The 19622-nt window shown below is 42.8% G+C and overlaps 1 protein-coding gene across 10 annotated transcripts in view; it reads right to left on the bottom strand.

Moving 5' to 3' along the window:
• Positions 1–19622, bottom strand: part of PLCH2 (phospholipase C eta 2) — an 816520-nt gene that overhangs the window by 631768 nt on the left and 165130 nt on the right. The window lies entirely within an intron of this gene.

Here is a 19622-nt window from a genome sequence, read left to right as displayed (position 1 = left end):
CTAAAGGCTGGGAGCTCAAGAACCTAGCAAGGAAGGAGGTGACAGGCCAGGTTTAAATAGGGTGTTCAATCAGGAACTCACAGGATGCAAAAAAAAGCCAATCAGAACAACACAGGGTGGAGCCACTCAGGAACAACAAAGGTACTAGAATCTGGGTTAGCCAGGAACTATCCAGCTAAGTGAATAGCTCAGAGGGAAAAGCTGCCGCCTGGTGCTCAAGAGCTGCTGGGTTTGAGTCCTGACTGGAAGACTCAGATTCTTTCCAATGCCTATTGGTTGCAGTTGGGGAAATCAGGAGACCAGGGTCTGGTGATAGATGGACCGCCACCTATGTCTCATTTTATCACCTGTTCAAAAAAGCTTTAGACCGGAATACGTCTTTAGTCATCCTATATTTTGCACCTCAATCATCTTAAGTTAAATGCTTTCTTTCCATATAAGTTACTATGATCAATAAAAAATGATTCCTTATCAGGTAGAAACATTTTATGTTAGATCCCTCTTATCTACGTAAGCTGCAACGGCACAAGGAGAGATAAAAGCACTTTGCTGTTGTTTTCATTCTGTGCTGAAGAAGACCACACAAATTGCAATTCTTTCTTGGTGAAAATGCCGCCATGAAGCGAGATTTCGATACAACACAGAATTTTTCAATTATTCAAAGGCAGAACTCTCCCGGCTCTCAAAGTCATTGAAAGCTTCAGGCAATCTACCTGTTGAAAACCTATAGACTGGGAATTAGTTGTCGAGAATCCTTCATTATCAGGACCTAAACTTGAAGAATGAAGTGTGCCGGGCTTTTATTTTTTTTTTTTTAGAACTATAAAAAAATGGCTGTCATATAAAGAGGGAAGATGATAAGGAAACGCTGATTATTGTATTTAATTACCACTTCAGAACAAGGTAATGGAAAAAAAAATATTAAGATGTGCTAATCTTCTGAAATCTTCTCTGATCGGTGTATAATTGTCATTAAGAAGACTGTGTATGAAACACAGAAGTGCGCTCGTGTCATTATAAAGCAGACGCTGAATCAAGTACCCAATCATTTTAATCTCAAAGTGACAAAAGAAAAGGTGTCACTTGGATGATACAGATCAGTAGATGCTACCATACCATGCCTGCGCCGCGCACTTGAAACATTCTGCCGCAAGACACCAAAGGAAGGATATCCTCAATCATTTCTTACCGGCTGTTCCCACTGTAAAGTGGCGGATTTCGCTTCATCTACATCACTAATTAATCTTTGAATAAGGAATGCCGAATAATAGAACGAAAAATGATAGACAGCAAATAAACTAATAAATGTGGTATTAAATGGTATTAAATGTGTTCCTACCATAAAGACCAAACAGGAAAAGATGGCGGTATCGATTTGCATTTTTGGCTAAAAATCATTTTTGCTATTGGACTTTATTAAAAACGATCCTCAGAGGAAGCGTGGTTTACACGCGAAACGACTGTCAGACAATTTTTGCCTCCACATTCTATTTTATGAAATCACAATGAAGTGACACTTTAACGTGAAGTGGTGAGTGCCCTATTTCTCTTCTTGCATCTCTTTTATTAAAAATGTTACCCTGATTACCTTCCACAGCCTCTGTGTTGCACTGACTGCTTCTCCAACACCACCTGTGCAGGTATATGATTTGCATACATTTTGACTAGACGTGCACGGCCTCTCTCAATACAAGTTAACTGAGCGAGGTCGGACACGTCTAGTCGGAATGTGGCCGGAAGTCAGCAAATTGTATACTTGAAGTCACATGACCACCCACTCCTGGCACCGACATCAGCAAATCCTGACAGCACGCACTGATGATTCACGAGTTTGCAGTCACATAGAGTGAACACCAAGCCTGAGCAACCCCTTTAAATTCCTGACTGTTTACATGGAGTGGCAGGATTTATGTTCCATCAGCACTGCATTCAAACCCCTGTTAGCAAAGCTCTTGATACCAGATTCTCTCGTCTTGATGGTCGGTGGAGGTTTCAACTTGAGCTGCCCAACGGTTACTCAGTTGACTCATTCTGCTGCCAGCAATAGTCAGCGCAACACAGAGGCTGTAGAAGGTAATCAGGGTAACATTGTTAATAAAAAAGATGCAAGAAAAGTAATGGGACACTCACCACTTTACGTTATTGCGATTCCATAAAAGAGAATGTGGAGACAAAAATTGTCTGACAGCCGTTTCGCATGTAAACCACGCTTCCTCTGAGGATCATTTTTAATAAAGCCCAATAGCAAAAATGATTTCATATATATTTGATTAGAACAGTTTAGCCAACTCTCTTAATTGTAAAGAAAGTACCATGATTATTATACTTATTCTGCTTACATTTTTCCCCATGACTTGCAATTAGAAAAAGACACTATTAAAAGAAAATGTAGACTGAAAAAATAGCAGATGGGGTAAAAAAAAAATTAAATCATACTATACTCATATTTCCTTTTGATGGCGAATTAAATTTTGTTATAGTCTTGTTTATCTCAAGTGTCAGATGTGCCAGCGTGGCAGAGGAGACATGGAGGTCCATAGAGAAATATTTAGCTGTCAAGTCTGTGACATTAAACATCTTTATCTTTTTTACTGTATCGTCTTCTGCTGGCACATAAGGCCAATGACTACAGCTACGATGCCACCAAACTACTGAAGAAGCATATAAATAAAATCTACATTTACCAGACAGGAAATAAGTGAAATAATGTATCATTTATAGTAAATTATAGAATGCTGCACTGATTATGTTTTTATTCCCTTGTAAGATGCATCAATTATCCAGGCCATTCTTTATGGAATATTGTATTTGTTTTGTTTATTTATAAAAAAAAATATTATTTTTCAGGAAAAGAAAAATGTACATGTATTTTTAGCTAAAAATAATTTATGCTATTGGACTTTATTAAAAATGATCCTCAGAGGAAGCGTGGTTTACACGCGAAACGGCTGTCGAACAATTTTTATCTCCACATTTTCTTTTTTGGAATCGCAAAAAAGTGACACTTTAAAGTAAAGTTGTGAGTGCCCCATTTCTCTTCTTACCTTCTACAGTCTGTGTGTTGCACCGACTGGCTACAGAATGAGTCAACTGAGAATCCATTGGCGAGCTCATGATGACAGGAGGGTTTATACCTTTTATCGTCCTTAATTTGGGCTCTTCTCAGCTGATTTGTGACCGCATGAAGGTTAAAGTTGATCAGCTCAAAGGAGCTCAGAAGGAGGAAGAAAAACGTTCATCAGAAGGAGCTTACTGATGGAATCTCAATTACCTCATTTTGCTGCAAGAATAGACATTGCAACACAGAAGCTGGGGACAAATATTGGAATGTGAACTGATTATTTGGGGATTGATGAGGGAATCTATTGCTTCTTTTATTTTTTTTAAGCCAATCCATTGAAAAAAATATTTTTATCCAATGGAAACTCCCCCTTCCTATAATATTTTAGTCGCGATAACAGGGTTTCTGTGATCAAATAAATTGCTTAAGACAACTTGTAAAGACATTAAGAGAAAAGAGTGAAAAAGAATGAAGCAAATGTACGTAATCTGTTCTCCTCTGGCAGAGGCTCCATATGGATTGAAACAAGGGAAATTGCCTTTTATCATCCCGGCAGTCTACAAATTAAACATGTCTCATTTACGCTAGGAGAATGAGACAGTAAATCTGAGCTAATGAAGGCATATAGCCCAATAGTTCACAGACAGCAGCTAACTAAGATGTCTTGAAGATCATTCCAATGAGAGGACCTGTCAGAGTTAACGCTTACAAAAAATGGTGTTACTCCTATATGGAATCTAAAGGGGTAACATTTCTCCTTATGGAGAGTGACATAGTTGACATGCCAGTGTAAGGAGAATTATAGGCCATGCAATGCTCCTCTGGGAAATTAAATATGCAAATTACTTTTTCAGAGCTCTCTTGCTTTGCACTGAGGAGGGGTAACACCCTGAAACATGTGTCTGCAAATAGAGATTCTGGTTTGACTTTTATCCTAAGTCATGTGGCAATGCCCGTTAAAGGGTTGATATTGACTTTTAGGACTTCTATGTCCAGTAGGTGGCACTAGAAATCAAACCTTCTTCTTCTCTGAAGAGGTAATTTGCATATTTAATTTCCCAGAGGAGCATTTAATGGCCTAAAAGTCTTCTTACACAGGCATGTCAGGTATGTCATTCTCCACAAGGAGAAACGTTACTTCTTAGATCCCAGTCAGAGGCCTCTCATGTAGCCAAATCAGATCTCTTGCTTTGGACTAATGAGGGGCAACACTCCGAAACACATGTCTGCAAATAGAAATTCGGTTTGGCTTTTTTTGTACGTCATGTGGCAAGGCTCATAAAAGGGTAGATATTGACTTTTAGGGTTGCTACTTTCAGTAGGTGGCACTAACATTCAAGTCCTATAGGGACTAACATTTATATAATTTCCATTAATCCATTCAATTTTTACCTTATTAAAGGGGTTGCCATATTTTTAATTCATAGGGTTGCAGCTGTAAAAAAAAAAAAAAAAAAAATTCAACAATATTCACCTTCCCCAGCTCCAGCGCTGCCTTTCTACTGCTGCTCCGGTCTCTGTTGACAGTCTGCAGTGGTGATATCATGACTACAATTCTCGCGACTGCCACAGGGCTCAGTGACTTGACTGATGTAGCTAATTTTCTGTATCGCCCACGTGTGCTGTAGTAATCAGGTCACTATTGCAGCATGTTAAGAAAGACCGGAGCAGCGGCGGAGAGGCAGTCCTAGAGAGGGGGAAGGTGAGTATTGTTGAATTAGTTATTTTCAACAGATGCAACCCTGTGGATAAAAAAAAAATGTATCGCTGATACCCTTAAATTAATGTATCAAATGCATTATTCCTTTCCTTCTCTACACTTAGTACTAAGAGAAAAAAATTTATTCGTTAGAAGAAAGGGGTATTTTGCTCGTTAAACAGAGGAATGATACCAGCAGCAAGAAGAAGCAGTGATTCAGGAATTAACACAGAGAACAGCGACTAATGTCAGTCTTATTGACATGTTAAACTATGACTGTCTCATCTGTCATTTGGATGAATATGTACGTACTCTCGCTGTGAGTGTTGTGAGTCATCTGTAACGACAGTGCGGAATAAATAATGGAAGTATTTTAGGAGACTTTCTGCTTCACTTTAAAATGTCCCAGCTGTGTGTGTTATTTTGTTGGGCATCTTCTATTGTATACAGTGAAAGCTCTTTAAGACGACCACCCAAAATTTCTTCGAGAAGAGATCTTCCAGCGGGGTGGTCCTCACTAAGAAAATCGACACTATGCATAATATATAGTTGACATGAAAATCTGTCACCGGAAATCTGGTATGGTTAACGAGGTGTTCTTTGGGAAAAGTTTCACTATAGTAACGGCTGAAAGTGTTGGCACCCTTGAAATTGTTCCAGAAAATTAACTATCACTCCCAGAAAATTATAGCATTTACACATGTTCTGTTATACATATGTTTATTTCTTTTGTGTGTATTGGGACAACACAAAAAAACTGAGGAAAAAAGGCAAATTATACATAATTTCACATGGAATCCCAAAAACGAACCAGACAAAATTGTTGGCACCTTAGCAAAATTGTGAGTAGACAACTTTGTTTCAAGCAAGTGATGCTCGTTCAAACTCACCTGTGGCAAGTAACAGGTGTGGTCAGTATGAAAATCACACATGAAACCAGATAAAAAAGGGGAGACGTTGACTCAATCTTTGCATTGTGTGTCTGTGTGTGCCACACTAAGCATGGAGAACAGAAAGAGGAGAAGAGAACTGTCTGAGGACTTGAGAACCAAAATTGTTGAAAAATATCAACAATCTCATACGGACATGAAGATGAGAATCGTCCAGTGCTATAACTATTTATACAATGTGTGTAAGTGACCCTTATTTTTGGGATTCAAAGTTTAAGAAATATAAAAGATAAAAACATAACAACATGGCCCCCCCAACAATAAAGTGATGTGATTCAGGCTAGGGTCACACGACCGATTTTCTCTCATCCGAGAATATCAGGCCAATTATGCCAATCACACTTAGATCAGAGTTTGATCAACGTGTGATCGAATTTTCCTTGATGTGCTGAATAAAAAAAATAAATTTCTCCATCTTCTCCTTTCTGTCAGTCCGTGAAAATCGGACTGCAGTGGGACGTCACCCGAGTGCGGTCCAATTTTTTTCCATGGACCCACAGACATGATGTAACGCTAGTCATCATCGTTCACGAACAACCATGAAGCAGAATAGTCAAACGTTCCGGAGTCAGATACCCAGTGAGCACGTAATAAACAAAAGGGAAAAGATAAAGGTAAAATCAGGTCACGATCCGGGGTCAAAATACCAGGAGAATAGCGGATTAGAGCAAAGGGGTTGAACAATCGAATAGTCAGAACTAGGTCCAAAGTCAGGCAGCAATAGATCATTGAACAGAGCACAGGATACCAGGCAAATAGCACTACCGAGCGAATGCTACAATTGGCAGATATCTGAGTGAGAGCTCAGCTAAGTAGCAAGGAATGAATTAGAAACAGAGAGCACATGCAAGAAGCTCAACACCTCTAAGTCTCTGATTGGATGACTGAGCTGTCAATCAAAGTACTGACAGCTCAGAACACCCCTGCATCAGCCTGGACAACTGAGCTGTCCATCAACTCTCACCTAGCCAAATCAGATCTCACATTTTGCACTGATGAGGGGTAACACCCCGAAACACCATTGTCTTCAAATTGAGATTCTGGTTTGGCTTTTATCCTAAGATATATGGCAAGGCTCGTTAAGGGTCAATATTGACTTTTAGGATTGCTACTTCTAATAGGTGGCACTAGAGTTCAAGTGCTCTTCCTCTCTGAAGAGACAATTTGAATATTTCATTTCCCAGAGGAGCATTGCATGGCGGATAAGTCTCCTCACTCTAACATGCCAGGCCTGGCTTGTCATTGTCCACAAGGAGAAAAGTTACTCCTTAGATCTCTATTCACAGGTAAAATCTGTCTTCAGTGAATAAAGACTTTCCCATTACTGAGATAGAAGATGAAAGTTTGTGCTCATAAAATTTTATGGAGAACTGTAACTGTCGTTTCAGAAGAACTTGTCTGCCTCTAGTTCCTCCTTCTTTCTTCATAGAATTTTAAGAGCACCAACTGTCATTTCCTATCTCAGTAAGGGGAACAAAAATCTGTATTTATTCAGTTTTTACCCATGAATTGAAAATGAAAAATCAATCCAAGAGGTGATAGAAACAAATTTCTCTGATAAGACATATTATAAAGTTGCTTATTTTCATGTGTACTATTGATTTATCAAATAAAAATTACGCTTGCTCTTTAAATGGCATCTTTAAAGGGAATCGTTAACATTGAACATGACCTCTGATCAACAGGCAGAATAACGTAGAGCAGGATAAGATGAGTAGATTGTTATATAACTTTGTGGATAAAGATTCAGTATAACTTGTATTTCATTAATTTACATTTCTGATCTTTCTATGCCTAGGAGTCCAGTGGGAGGTGCTAATTAGTGAGTGACAGACTGTTTATGACTTGATGACTGTCACTAAGTAGGCCCGCCCACTGGACTCCTAAACTTAAAAAAATGAAGAAATGTAAATGAATTAAATAAGTTACTTTTAATCTTTTGCTATAAAACTACGGTATATATTAACCTCCTCAGCTCCTCTATAACATGATGCCCGAGCATAGGACCACTGCATTTCACAGCAGGAACCTAAAGCTTGTACCAAGTTGATAAACTTGACGTTGGCTCACATAAAGTTTTTATGTTCCGGGGATGAAGTAAAGCAATTTGCATCTTCTTCTACCAGTATAAAAACAGTCTACAGCTGTCGTCTGTTGATGATTTTGAAGCTAATTTAAGCAATCAAAAAGAAATAATAATCAATTTATCTCCAAGTGCAAAAAAAAAATATTAAAATGATCTAATTTACAGGGAAAAAAAATTACAGTACGTGGAATGAGTATTGATAAGGAAAAGTCTAGACAGGTTGCAGATTGGAGCTATGGAACTCATTTAGTGCATATCATAAATATATTCTGCAGAGTTGAAGTGAAGACCAAAACGTGCTAAAGGGAAATGTACATTGTGGTATTAGTGAAAATGGTGTACTTTCTTTTCTAATAAAGCAATAAAAATCCTGTGCATTAACATAAACCAATTCTGGTTGTTTGCAGCCACCAATAGGGGGAGCTCAAGAGCTTACTGTATAATGTTTATACATTGAACTCAATAGTACAACAGTATACTTGGACACTACAAAAATGTACGGGAAACAGTATTACCTATAGACAAAATGGTACAGACCAACAAAACCACTAAAGGCTTCGTCAGGGGTGTCACACAGACCCTTGACAAAGCCTGTGGCGAAACTCACGTAGGATATTTATGTACTTCAATAATAGAGCAGGAAGCAGTAAGCTTTAAGCACCCCTCGTTTGGCAGCTCTGATCCCATAATGAAATATATTGGATCTACTTATCACCTGTAGGTTAGAAGTGTCTAATTACTGGAGGTCCCTCTGCTTGGACAAGCCACAAGAAGAGGGGTCCTGTACACTGCCACTCCATTTCTGATTCAGGAACTGATGAAGACAGCCAAGTCCTGGACTCAGGGGACACAGGACCCTCATTTTTATTAAAAAAAAAGGTTCTTGTAGACAAAGTTAAGGCTCGTACACGCTTCCGAATTTCTCGTATCAGTGATATCCATGCTATTCTTGGATAGCACTTATACCTGTGATATTCCATGGGGCTGTTCACATGTCCGATTTTTTTTCCTCAGGCTGAGCGGTCAGCGGAAAATATCGGGGACGTGCTCGATATTGATCTGAGTGTCAGATCAAAGTCGACAATGTAAATCTATGGGGTTGTGAAAAAATCAACCGCACTTGCATGACATGTCACGGACTGTCAGAAAGGAAAAGTTGGAGAGACTTTTTTTTTTCTCTCCACGACACTTGGACCTGATTGAAGTCGGATCAGAATATCAGTCCGTTTTAATTGCATGTCGGAAAATCGAACGCGTGAACGAACCCTAAATGTTTGCGAAAATATCCATCCCATTTATTTTAGTTTTTCGAGCCTTAGTTTGAAAACAAAAGCTAATAATTTCTAAAACATAATAGACGTTCTGCTTATTTCCACAAGATCAGCCATCACATTTTCTAGGTGGGAGACTTTAATAAGTTAAGCCTATTGTCTCACGCTAATTCCATTCCACAGGTGGTTCTTCATTAATGAGTGCAGCCGTAAAGTTTCTGATATGCATCTCCCCATGGTCCAAAATGGCTTTTAAAAGCTCTAATCAGGGATTTGGGAAGCATGTAATGGAATGATTGTAATCTGCTGCTGAAATGTCTTGTAATAAAATGCTGGGATAAAGTATTGGATCAGCATTTTTTGTTAAGCAGAGGAGATGGTTTTAGTTTACTGCCTGTTATGTAAGAAACAGATGAACCTTGTGGCCGATCCAGTGGTCTTGGTAACCCAAACCTTAACCCTTGTAGCTGATTGCAAGCTATCTACACACAGTATGAAGCTGTGGTGTTCTAGTTCTATACACTTGGTATTTCCAGCGGCTCTGGGACCTGATAACAGCTGATTGTTGGGGGTGTTGTGTGTCAGATTCAGGCTTGGACTGACCCACAGGAGAACAGGGGATTTGATTTTTCTCCCCTACTCAAGGGCCCCATAGCAGCTACAAGGTTTGCACTATGAACTCTCCTGAAGGAGAAGCCAGGGCCCACCGGAGGATTCTCCAGTCCTCTGGTGGGCCAGTCTAACCCAGGCCACCACCCTCTTATATGAGCAGTACTTGGCACAATATACTTGAATCACTATGTACAGACGAAGGCAGCATCTTATTCATTTAACAATCTACCCAGTTCATTGTTATATAAATTTGTGATTGAGGATAATGTCACATTTGCATGTAGCTGAAAGGTGGGCCCTGGAGTTGGTTACTGGTGGGCCCTTGGCATCCGAGTACGACCCTGGACAGATCCCACCTGATCTGTTATTGATAATCTATCTTAAGGATCGGTCATAAATATCGACCTTATAATTTTTAGGTTTGGGGTAGAGGTATGCTTTAAGACTTTATATAATACATACCAAGAACTTATATTTCCAGGGAGTTTATTATTATTATTATTATTATTATTATGCTACTTTTCTTAAAAGGGAACTTAACTTTCAAAAAACTTTGCATAAATCAATACTATAGGCAAATATAAGAAACTTTGTAATATATAATATTTGAGAAATCTGCTTCTTTCTCCACTTATGAGTCACTTCATCCTCTCCTCCACCTCCTGAACTCACCATAGACTCTAAAAAAAACAAAAAAAAACAGCTCCACTCCCTCCTGTTCAATAGAAGATGGGATGCCAGCTCACTGAGGTGTCAGATTACACAGTCCATTCATTGTATTCTTTGGAAAGGAGGAGGAGTGATGAGCAGAGTGAGAAAACAAGCAGAGGGAGACACAGAAAAAACTGTGCTGAGTTTTCCAACAAGTCTTTTACAATATCCTGGAGATGGAATCACATCTACACTGATCAGTATTGCAGTAAGTTGACATCCATGAAAAGCAGGAATGCCTCATGTTTGCGTGCTGTGTGAAGATATCATAGCAGTCAGTCTCCTTCCACCAGCTCAGAGTCAACTGAAAATTAAAATATGCCAAGGTGAAAACTTATGAAAATTCATAATATAAGTCATATAATGGACAGAACTAGTGCCCATGCATGACAGCTTATTATGAAAAATTACTTTAAATCATGACAAGTGAACTATAAATGTAGATTTATAGTAAGTTTTCTGGTAATATTATTGGAGAATACCTAGCATCTTTAGGTACTGACCCCCAAGCTAGATGTAGTAGGTGAAGAGGATAGCCATAATCTTTAGAAGTATAAAGCAATTTAATTAAAGTGTTCCTGCACTGACATAATTTACTGTAATGGGCTCAATTAGACACAAAGTAACATAAGAAGCAAAATAATCAGGAAACCTGGGAAATGTCAGCACTAAAGTAGTGATTAATTAAGAGAAGGACATATGTTCAGGGCAAAATAAACCGTGTTCATTTTAATGGAAGAATGTGAAGTAGTAATTTGTAAAATACCTTAAGACTTCAATATTTAAAGGGGTTGTCCACTATGAATACAAAATCTGTAGAAAATCATGGTCCTTCTGCCCTCATCCCCCACAACAGGATAAAACTGTACCAGTCTTGCATATCCAGGAGCTGTGCTGTAACTTGGCATCTACATTTTTTTTGAGTGAGCAGTTTCTCTTCATCAGTATTTTGAGAGCCCTATAGGAGCTGGAACTACCTTACTCTCCAAATTCCCAGCATGCATTGTGAAAGTCATTATATAAAGCAGGGCCGGCGTCAGCACCCGGGCAAATGCTGGGGCCCTGAGCAGGCGGGGGGGGCCATTCACCGTCGGGCACCCTGCCGCGCTATGGGACCCATGAGCAGTGCGGTGCCGATGCCAGCGCCCGCTCCCCCCCCTTGTTCAGAGCCCCGGGACACGGCGCAATACTTACCTCTCCCCATGCCTCCGCAGCAGCTCCGGACTCTTCCGCGGCTGCTGCACCGTGACGTCTCAGGTCAGAGGGCGCGGTGACATCTTTACACCGCGCTCTCTCCTGAGCCGTCACAACGCAGAGCGGAAAGACGCCGGCGACGCTGAGGATTCCGGAGCAGCAGCAGCAGGTGAGAAATGAGGTGAGTATTTGATTTTTTTTTATTGTATGGAGGCATGGGGCATTATATGGGGGGGGTGAGGTGGGGGTGTGTGACATCCTGCATGGGGCACTATATGGGGGGATGGTGACTTCCTGCATGGGGCATTATAAGGGAGGGGGGGGTGACATCCTGCATGGGGCATTATATGGGGGGAGGGTGACATCCTGCATTGGGCATTATAAGGGAGGGGGGTGTGACATCCTGCACAGGGCATTATAAGGGAGGGGTGTGTGACATCCTGTATGGGGCATTATAAGGGAGGGGGGTGTGACATCCTGCACAGGGCATTATATGGTGGGAGGGTGACATCCTGTATGGGGCATTATAAGGGAGAGTGGTGTGACATCCTGCATGAGGCATTATAAGGGTGGGGGGTGTGACATCCTGTATGGGGCATTATAAGGGAGGCGGGTGTGTGACATCCTGCATGGGGCATTATAAGGGAGGGGGGGTGACATCCAGTATGAGGCATTATAAGGGAGGGGGGGTGACATCCTGTATGAGGCATTATAAGGGAGGGGGTGTGTGACATCCTGCATGGGGCATTATAAGGGAGGGGTGTGTGACATCCTGCATGTAGCATTATAGGGGGGGTGTGACATCCTGTATGGGGCATTATAAGAGAGGGGAAGGTGACATCCTGTATGAGGCATTATAAGGGAGGAGGAGGTGACATCCTGTATGAGGCATTATAAGGGAGGGGTTGTGTGACATCCTGCATGTGGCATTATAAGGGGGGGTGACATCCTGCATGAGGCATTATAAGGGAGGGGGGGTGTGACATCCTGCATAGGGCATTATAATGGAGGGGGGGTGTGACATCCTGCATGGGGCGTTATAAGGGAGGGGGTGACATCCTGCATGGGGCATTATAAGGGAGGGGGGGTGACATCCTGCATGGGGCATTATAAGGGAGGGGGTGTGTGACATCCTGCATGGGGCATTATAAGGGGGGGTGACATCCTGCATGAGGCATTATATGGGGGGGGTGTGACATCCTGCATGTGGCATTATAAGGGGGGTGACATCCTGCATGAGGCATTATAAGGGAGGGGGGGTGACATCCTGCATGGGGCATTATAATGGAGGGGGGGTGTGACATCCTGCATGGGGCATTATAAGGGAGGGGTGTGTGACATCCTGCATGGGGCATTATAAGGGGGGGTGACATCCTGCATGGGGCATTATAAGTGAGGGGGGGTGACATCCTGCATGGGGCATTATAAGGGGGGGTGGCATCCTGCATGGGGCATTATAAGTGAGGGGGGTGACATCCTGCATGGGGCATTATAAGGGGGGTGACATCCTGCATGGGGCATTATAAGGGAGGGGTGGTGTGTGACATCCTGAATGGGGCATTATAAGGGAGGAGGGGGTGACATCCTGCATGGGGCATTATAAGGGAGGGGGGGGTGACATCCTGCATGGGGCTATAAGGGAGGGGGGTGTGTGACATTCTGCATGGGGCATTATAAGGGAGGGGGTGTGACATCCTGCATGGGGCATTATAAGGGAGGGGGGTGTGACATCCTGCATGGGGCATTATAAGGGAGGGGGGTGTGACATCCTGCATGGGGCATTATAAGGGAGAGGGGCTGTTTGACATCCTGCATGGGGCATTATAAGGGAGGGGGGTGACATCCTGCATGGGGCATTATAAGGGAGGGGGGGTAACATCCTGCATGGGGCATTATAAGGGGGGGTGACATCCTGCATGGGGCATTATAAGAGAGGGGGCTGTGTGACATCCTGCATGGGGCATTTTAAGGGAGGGGGGGGGGTGACATCCTGCATGTGGCATTATAAGGGGGGTGACATCCTGCATGAGACATTATAAGGGAGGGGGTGTGTGACATCCTGCAAGGGGCATTATAATGGAGGGGGGGTGTGACATCCTGCATGGGGCATTATAAGGGAGGGGTGACATCCTGCATGGGGCATTATAAGGGAGGGGGGTGTGACATCTTGCATGGGGCATTATAAGGGAGGGGGTGTGTGACATCTTGCATGGGGCATTATAAGGGGGGGTGACATCCTGCATGAGGCATTATATGGAGGGGTGACATCCTGCATGTGGCATTATAAGGGGGGGTGACATCCCGCATGAGGCCTTATAAGGGAGGGGGGGTGACATCCTGCATGGGACATTATAATGGAGAGAGGGTGTGACATCCTGCATGGAGCGTTATAAGGGAGGGGGGGTGTGACATCCTGCATGGGGCATTATAAGGGGGGTGACATCCTGCATAGGGCATTATAAGTGAGGGGGGTGACATCCTGCATGGGGCATTATAAGGGGGGGTGACATCCTGCATGGGGCATTATAAGGGAGGGGTGGTGTGTGACATCCTGCATGGGGCATTATAAGGGAGGGTGTGTGTGACATCCTGCATGGGGCATTATAAGGGAGGGGGTGTGACATCCTGCATGGGGCATTATAAGGGAGGGGGGTGTGACATCCTGCATGGGGCATTATAAGGGAGGGGGGTGTGACATCCTGCATGGGGCATTATAAGGGAGAGGGACTGTGTGACATCCTGCATGGGGCATTATAAGGGAGGGGGGGTGACATCCTGCATGGGGCATTATATGGGGGGTGACATCCTGCATGGGGCATTATAAGGGAGGGGGGGTGTCACATCCTGCATGTGGCATTATAAGGGGGGTGACATCCTGCATGGGGCATTATAAGGGAGGGGGGTGTGACATCCTGCATGGGGCATTATAAGCGAGGGGGGTGTGACATCCTGCATGGGGCATTATAAGGGAGGGGGGGTGTGACATCCTGCATGGGGCATTATAATAGAGGGGGGGTGTGACATCCTGCATGGGGCGTTATAAGGGAGGGGGGGTGACATCCTGCATTGGGCATTATAAGGGGGGGTGACATCCTGCATGTGGCATTATAAGTGAGGGGGGGTGACATCCTGCATGGGGCATTATAAGGGGGGTGGTGAGATTCTGCATGGGGCATTATAAGGGAGGAGTGGTGTGTGACATCTTGCATGGGGCATTATAAGGGAGGGGGGGTGACATCCTACATCGGGCATTATAAGGGGGGAACAGCCTGCATGGGGCATTATGTGGGGGGAACAGCCTGCGTAGGGCATTATGTGGGGGGAACAGCCTGCTTGAGGCATTATGTGGGGGGAGCAGCCTGCATGAGGCATTATGTGGGGGGAACAGCCTGCATGAGGCATTATGTGAGGGCCAGTATTCTGTATGGAGCATTATATGGGGGCCAGTATTCTGTATGGAGCATTATATGGGGGCCAGTATTCTGTATGGAGCATTATATGGGGGCCAGTATCTTGTATGGAGTGTTATATGGGGGCCAGTATCCTGTATGGAGTGTTATATGGGGGCCAGTATTCAGTATGGAGCATTTTATGGGGGCCAGTATCCGGTATGGAGCATTATATGGGGGCCAATATTCTGTATGGAGCATTTTATGGGGGCCAGTATTCTGTATGGAGCATTTTATGGGGGCCAGTATCCTGTATGGAGCGTTATATGGGGGCCAGTATCCTGTATGGAGTGTTATATGGGGGCCAGTATTCTGTATGGAGCATTTTATGGGGGCCAGTATTCTGTATGGAGCATTTTATGGGGGCCAGTATTCTATATGGAGCGATTCGCCGGTTTCTAAGCTATTGTAGAATTTACAATAGATATCGCTCATGTAAAGTAAGAAGTGAAATCTTTGGCCTTGTACTATATATATATTTCTCTGCGGTATCTGTGCATCATGAATCGTGGTATGTATTAAAGGGGCCCACTGAGACTCTTTCGCCCGGGGCCCACAAAAACCTGGAGCCGGCCCTGATACAAAGGCTTTCCTGCACCAAACTGAGACCTGTCTCCATGTTTTGCCAGTATGCAACGTGACAGACAGGAGAGCAGGAGCAGAGATACAAAGAATGCAAACTCCTAGTATAAATTTCCAGCTTTGATGGGTTGTTGCATCTTGTTAAATGGCTAAAAGACCAAAGAGTTTGTAAAAAAAAATAATTTTATTTCTTATTAAATATCCATAGTTTACAGCTCGTTACTAAGTTACCGGCCACCGCTGCAGTCTATCAGAGGTGGCCAGTTTTCTAGGCAATAAGCACTTGCAAGCCGTGTGCTATACAGATTGCAAACACTGCTCTGTAGCTGCTCAGATCACTAGATCGGCACTGAACTGTCAATCATCAGGAGCGCACCGTTTCCCCGTCAAGTAGGAAGTCAGGTGGCGGGGAGCTACGTGCTCCTGAAGAAAGAAGATGAGTGTATCTCTCTAAGAATTCATCAGAAAAAATTATGTTACTGGTTTCCTGCATTTTCTACTCTCGGCCCTTCCATGCAACATGTCGTACTTCTATTATGTGCAATTTGTGAATCACTTAGGTAATACTTTCTGGCTTATAGTTTCTGTTATGCATTTTTAGTAGAAATTCTTTTCTGAAATAAGGATGTTTGCAGCCGGTGATGCATCTTCTGGCTTTCTGAATGATGGAGATGGACATCGATATGCAATGTCAACCAAGGATGTGTCCAAATTCTTAAAATCCTTCATGATGTAGATAAAATGTAAAAATTGGAAGAAAGTAACGAAGAAGCAGAATGTGCGTGAAGATTGTTTTCTGACTTTGCTCACAGTGTATTGTGCCTTCTCTTCATCATCAGGTCACCCCACCACCTGCACGGAGTATTGCCATAAACCTCAGAATCATCTGTATATTACAGATATATGTCATGTCTCTGGGGGGTACTCTCACTGCGAACATCTGCTTTTAATCCCTTCCTGTGCTGCCAATTTTCATTTTTGCTCTTTAAAGAGGTTGTCCACTACTTATTATCCCCTCCCCAATGTATCCCCCCGGGGCCCATAAATGTCTTTGTAATTACCTTCAGTTGCAGATACTGCCTCTGAGAGGCGCTATCGGTGGCCGCTCACAGGCATCACGTGACCCCCGGCTGCAGCCGGCTCTGACATCCGCTGATGTCACGACAAGTTCCAGCTGCAAAAGTGGGTCTCTCTCTTCTGCGTTCCACCGGTGGATGCCAGGCTGTGGGTGGGGTTACCCCCCGCGTCACACCCGGCATCCACCGCGCGCTCTCCCTGTCCTCATTCATTGGGAAAGCGCGCGGTGAAATCTGGGTGTGACGCAGGGGGGATAACCCCGCCCACAACACAGCAGCCACCGCGGGGAACCCAGCGCTGAGTCACGCCTCACTTGTCGTGACGTCAGCGTGGGGTCACGTGGTGCCTGCGAGCGGCCACCTTTAGCGCCGCTGAGAGGCAGTATCTGCAACAGAAGGTAATTACAAAGACACTTATGGGCCCCGGGGGGATACATGGGGGGCATTATAAAAAGTTGTGGCCAACTTCTTTAATTTTTTCCCCCTCTTCTTCCAAGAGCTGTTTTTTTTTTTTGTTTGTTTGTTTGTTTGTTTGTTTTCCCATTGACATAACCATACAAAGGCTTTTTTGTGGCTTTGAATGACCTCATTCATTTTACATATCTGCCTTTTTTTTTTTTTTTTTTTATGGCGTTCAGTGTGGAGTGTAAATGACCTGGAAACATGATCCCTACAGGTGGGTACGATTACAGTGATTAGCGCATTTTTTTATAGTTTAATGGTTAGAAAAATAGAAAATTGTAAAAAATAAATAAATATGAGTTTATATCGCTTTTTTTCCGAGACCCCATACCTTATTATTTATTTTTTTTGTCAATGGACCTACATGAGGGCTTGTTTTCTTGCATGGCGGGCAGTAGTTTTCGTTAGTACATACATTGTTTAAATCACTGTTTATTTCATATTTGCATGTTGTTGTTTTTTAAATTTTTTTGATTTTTACTGCACACTTTACTGACTGCCATTAGGCACCGAGATGAGATCCTCAGACCCCTTGTGAGACCATATGCTGGTGCGGTTGGCCCTGGGTTCCTCCTAATGCAGGAGAATGCCAGACCTCATGTGGCTGGAGTGTGTCAGCAGTTCCTGCAAGATGAAGACATTGAAGCTATGGACTGGCCCGCCCGTTCCCCAGACCTGAATCCGATTGAGCACCTTTGGACATCATGTCTCGCTCCATCCACCAAAGTCACGCCACAGACTGTCCAGGAGTTGGCGGATGCTTTAGTCCAGGTCTGGGAGGAGATCCCACAGGAGACCATCCGCAACCTCATCAGGAGCCCAGGCGTTGTAGGGACGTCATACAGCCATGTGGAGGCCACACACAATACTGAGCCTCATTTTGACTTGTTTTAAGGACATTACATCAAAGTTGGATCAGCCTGTAGTGTGTTTTTCCACTTTAATTTTGGGGGTGACTCCAAATCCAGGCCTCCATTGGTTAATAAATTTGATTTCCATTGATGATATGTGTGATTTTGTTGTCAGCACATTCAACTTTGTACATAACAAAGTATTCAATGAGAATATTTCATTCATTCAGATCTAGGATGTGCTATTTGAGTGTTCCCTTTATTTTTTTGAGCAGTGTATTATGTTTTAAATATTTTTTTAATCCCCGTTAGAGGACTTGAACCTACTATCGTTTGATTGCTTGTACTATACACTGCAATAATTCAGTATTGCAGAATATAGTGAATTTAACAATCTCCAGAGAAGACAAGACACCTTTGACCCATTGAAATCACTCCACATGATTGACAGCTGCATTAAATACGTTAAATAGCAGCAGCTGGAGCTCTGGTCGCTGCTGTAAAACACAGCTGGCACCTATTGTGTTTAGTGCAAGCTCAGCTCTCAGCCAAGTCCATACACCTGTAGAGAAGCATTTTTGTTCCCCTGATCACAGCATAAAAGACATGAAATTACTGGCATTAAAAGGTAACTTCAAATCTCAAAGAGAAGGAAGAATCTCAGAATATAAACTGATGGTGACCTTTGACACTTTCAGAGCAGGAATGAATGTGTCGCATGGATTTATGTCATTCTAGAGGGAAAATATATATTTTTGTATCGTTTTAGCCAGTAGATAGAAAAATATTTAGATTTGAGAGTCCTCAGTGGTTGATACCTTTTAATGGCTAACTGAAAAAATGGTAACAAATTGCAAGCTTTCGAGACTACGCAGGTCTCTTCATCAGGCATAGTATAACACAAAATGTGAAGAGTCACATATTTATACACAATAAGACACAGAAATAATGCAATAAATGAGACAGGTGATGGAAAGCAGAGTTATTATGGGAGAGATAAACAGTTCTGGCTATAAATATTTTAGCAGTTAATAGATAAGGAGTGTGAAGGTTTTATTGTCCTGTGTCCAGTGTTGTGATGGCCTCAGAGGTCTGAGAGTCTGAGGACCGCATTCCTTAGTTGATGTAGAATGACATAAATCCATGCGACACATTCATTCCTGCTCTGAAAGTGTCAAAGGTCACCATCAGTTTATATTCTAAGATTCTTCTTTCTCTTTGAGATTTGAAATTACCTTTTAATATCAATAATTTCATGTCTTTGATGCTTTAGATGTGATACAGCTGAAAGTACCTGGGATATTATAGTCCTGATGTGAATTGGGGATCTTTATCTGGTCTGTGGTCGCTATAAACAGACAGTTTTTTTCTGGTTGCAAGGAAAGGTACCTGTAGCTGGTGGAGATGACAGGGAGCTTCTGACAATGATGCTTCATAGATTTGGGGGCTGCCTGAAACACAGAAGTGGGGGGTCTGGAAATATGGGTTGTAATCGGGCATCTTTTTGTAGTAAGTGTTGTAGTTTCCGTGCAGCTCTCCTTAGCGCCTCCAGATTTGGATTGTAGGTGACTACTAGAGGCACACGGTTGCTTTCTTGTTTGGTTTTGAAATGTAGGAG

The sequence above is a fragment of the Phyllobates terribilis genome, unplaced genomic scaffold (assembly GCF_046119375.1).
Source record: "Phyllobates terribilis strain yellow unplaced genomic scaffold, ASM4611937v1 Scaffold_12__6_contigs__length_324123572, whole genome shotgun sequence".
Lineage (NCBI taxonomy): Eukaryota > Metazoa > Chordata > Amphibia > Anura > Dendrobatidae > Phyllobates > Phyllobates terribilis.
This window is presented reverse-complemented; position numbering and strand designations above follow the sequence as displayed.